Here is a 4027-nt window from a genome sequence, read left to right as displayed (position 1 = left end):
CTCGAGGACGAGATTCATTTTAAGGGTGGTAGGTTTGTAACATCCCAAAATTCTAAATTTTGGAATGTTATAATAAATAGATAGTTATGATTGATTGTTTGATTGATTGTGTGTAGTTGAGTGAAATTTGAAACTTTTGAAAGTTAAATGAGAGGGAATAAAAGGACTTTCCCAAACTTTCATCTTTGCTTTTTGATCTACTTGAATTCAAATTCTTTTCAAATACAAAACCCTGGAGAGAAGATGAAATGACTTCTTCCATTTAAATAAATGAAAAGGGTTTTGAAAAGATTTGAATTTTATTTGGAAATATTTTCCAATTCAGAAACTTTATGCAACTCAATGATTTTCATGAGAGAAGACAAAATGACTTCTTCAAAACATATGAAATATGAGTTGGAAGTTTCAAAGAATCAAATTTAAAGTCCCGTTGAAATTATTTTCAATTTGGAGTTATTTGGGTTTATTCAAATTATTGTTCTCCAAAAAATAAAATATATGGAAATTAGGGTAAAATGATTCCCTACATCAGAAAATTGGAGAGAAATAAATTTGAATTAATTTAGGTATTTTTAAAATGATTTTTACTGGGTTTTATTGCATCAGTAGCACTCTTTGCTTTATTTAAAATTGTGTGGATTTTATTTGACGTTAGAAAAATGTTCGCGTTATAGAAAATCTTTTTCTGAAAATTTTGATATATTATATGCCTAAGTAATATTTTTATTTTCTTTTTATTTTATCCTTTTTGTCTGAATTGTTTTTAAAAAAATCCCGCCCTACTCAGCCGGCCCAGCCAACCGGGCCAGACCAAGCCCAGCCAGCGTTGCGCCCCGTCTCCGAGCTTGGGACGAGTCCCGAGCTTGCATGCCGTCCGCCGCCACCGTGGCCGACCCGGCCACCTCCGCGCCACCTTGCCTTGCCCCCTCGCCCACGCCATCACCTCGCCCCGCCACCTTTGAATAGCGGAGCCGCCCCGCCCGCTCCCCCTTCCTGTCGCGACGCCGCCCTTGCGTCACACCGCCGCCGCCGCACTTTGCCGCTACTCACCGCGCCGCCGCTGCAGCGCTGCCGCTCTCCGCTCGCTTGCGCCACCGCCGCTCGCCTGCACGTCGCCCCGTGCCGCACAGACCCTCTGTCGTCTCGCCGTTGCCACCCCGCACCCGCCGGAGTTGACCGCCGGGCCGCCGCGACGATCACGCCGTCGCCGCCCGATCTAACCGTTGTCGCCGCCGCTGGTTTTCGGGAAAACCGACCCAACTGGTATAAACCACGAACTGCCCCGGTTTATTTATTTTTTATTTGTTTTCGGTTTTATCGTTAGATCGTTTTTTATTAGGTTTAGTTATATAGCGAACGTTCACTGGTTAGGCCTCTGTAGTGGACGAATTCGTCGTTTATGCTTCTGTAGCGAACATTCGTTCGATAGGATTTTTCTTTTTATTTTAGTTATCTGCCAGGGACCTATTCGTAGTTTTATTTTACATATTAGCCCCTAGTTTTCAAACGATCGTTTCTTTTTGCTCGTTTGTCCAAATTCAAGGAAACCAACGCCCACTTCTTCGTTATGATCCCCTCTATCCAGTAAAACAACTTAAACATGTTTTTAAAATTTTAAAGTTTGAATTAGATCATATTTGAATTTGAACTTTGTTTGATCATAACTAGAGTTTTATAACTCCGTTTGAGTTGATTCTTTTTGCAAATTGAAGCTCTTGACCTAAACTTTCTGATAAGGCCAAATTCACATAATTTTGGTACTGTTAGAAATTGTTTTATGTTGCAGAGTTATTTGCTTGTTTGAGAGAATTCATGACAGATGTGAGAGTTATTATTTAATGGTTAACTTAAGGTGGCTAGTTTAATACACATCTGGGTGGATTGCTTGTGGGCACTTGGAGAATCCAGTGTTGCCCTAGGATATCCCGAAGTACCCGTGTGATCATCCTACGGTCCGCCACCCAGGCTCAAAGGGATCATAGGACTATTCATGCTAGAAACTTCCGTGTGCAGCCACAAGCCATTATGGGCTCTGGCATAGTTGAGTAAGTTGCGTAAGCTATTGAAGTGGTGGACTAGCAGATGTAGGGGATTGTAGGTGTACCGGTCCACCCGGAGTAGAGAGCAAATGCTTCTAAAAGATTGTGTCTCGTCATCCGTTTCTCAAACACCCTGTAGTGCGAGAAATCCAACGGAGGAGATCAAGTCTTGTGGGGAAAAGTGCGCAAACCTCTACAGAGTATACAAACTAATAATGATTAGTCGTGTCCCCGATTATGGACATCTTGAGTATCTGGTTCTTGAATTATCCTGTTGATCTCATCATGTTACTTAATTAATTTGTTGGGTTGTTAACTTTTAATTGGGATTGAGTTGGAGGAACCTTCTCAATGTTTTTCAACAACTTTGTAGTTAAATAAAATCTATTCCTTTGCAGTAGGGAAAAATTGGCTTTTCGCAAAAACATTACAACCATAGAGCTTTTCCACCAACCAAATATGCATGTAGTGATAGTTATTATTCATCATTATCCTATGGTGTGAATTTGCCAGTACATTCAATGTACTGACCCTTTGTGGCTGCAATGTCTCATGTTGTAGGAAATCTTACGACGAGTAAGTGATACGTTAGGGTTACGATTTCTACACTCAACTTTGCCGTTGGTGTTGATGGGAATCCACCACCTTGTTGTTACTTCCGCTATATGGATTGAGGTAATAGTATTTACGTTACTTTATACATGTGATTTACCTCTGTTATAAATCCTCGAGTACTGTGTGTGTTAGCTACCGATCCAGGGATGACACTTAAGTACAGAGACTTGACCGTCTGAGGTCGGGTCGCTACATCATGCATGGCAATATGACAATGATGAAGCGTGTCATAACAAACAGAACGGTGGAAAGTTGCATGGCAATATATCTTGGAATGGCTATGGAAATGCCATAATAGGTAGGTAGGGTGGCTGTTTTGAGGAAGACATAAGGAGGCTTATGTGTGATAGAGCATACCATATCACGGGGTTTGGATGCACCGGCGAAGTTTGCACCAACTCTCAAGGTGAGAAAGGGCAATGCACGGTACCGAAGAGGCTAGAAATGATGGAATGGTGAGAGTGCGTATAATCCATGGACTCAACATTAGTCATAAAGAACTCACATACTTATTGCAAAAATCTACAAGTCATCAAAACCAAGCACTACGCGCATGCTCCTAGGGGGGTAGATTGGTAGGAAAAGACCATCGCTCGTCCCCGACCGCCCCTCATAAGGAAAGCAATCAAAGAACACCCCATGCTTAAAATTTGTCACATAACATTTACCATATGTGCATACTATGGGACTTGCCAACTTCAACACAAGTATTCATCAATTTCACAATTACTCAACTAGCACACCTCTAATATTACCACCTTTATATCTCAAAACAATCTATCAAGCATCCAACTTCTCTTAGCATTTTAAAATTTATAACCAAGGTGAATTACCATGCTGTTCTAAAGGACTCTCAAAATGATATAAGTGAACCATGAGAGATCAATTGTTTCTATAAAATAGAACCACCACCGTGCTCTAAAAGATATAAGCGAAACACTAGAGCAAAAATTATCCAACTCAAAAGATATAAGTGAAGCACATAGAGTATTCTATAAATTCCAATTCATGTGTGTCTATCCCAAAAGGTGTGTACAGCAAGGATGATGGTGGTAAACTAAAAAGCAAAGACTCAAATCATACAAGATGCTCCAAGCAAAACACATATCATGTGGCAAATAAAAATATAGCTCTAAGTAAAGTTACCGACGGACGAAGATGAAAGAGGGGATGCCTTCCGGGGCATCCCCAAGCTTAGGATTTTTGTTGTCCTTGGATTTTGCCTTGGGGTGCCTTGGGAATCCCCAAGCTTAGGATCTTGTCACTCCTTTTTCCATAATCCATCAAATCTTTACCCAAAACTTGAAAACTTCACAACACAAAACTTAAAAGAAAATCTTCGTGAGCTCCGTTAGTAAAAGAAAAGAAAACAC

The sequence above is a fragment of the Triticum urartu genome, chromosome 7A (genome assembly GCF_056163025.1).
Source record: "Triticum urartu cultivar PI428250 chromosome 7A, HENAU_Tu73, whole genome shotgun sequence".
Taxonomy (NCBI): Eukaryota; Viridiplantae; Streptophyta; class Magnoliopsida; order Poales; family Poaceae; genus Triticum; species Triticum urartu.
Note: the sequence above shows the minus strand (reverse complement) of the source record.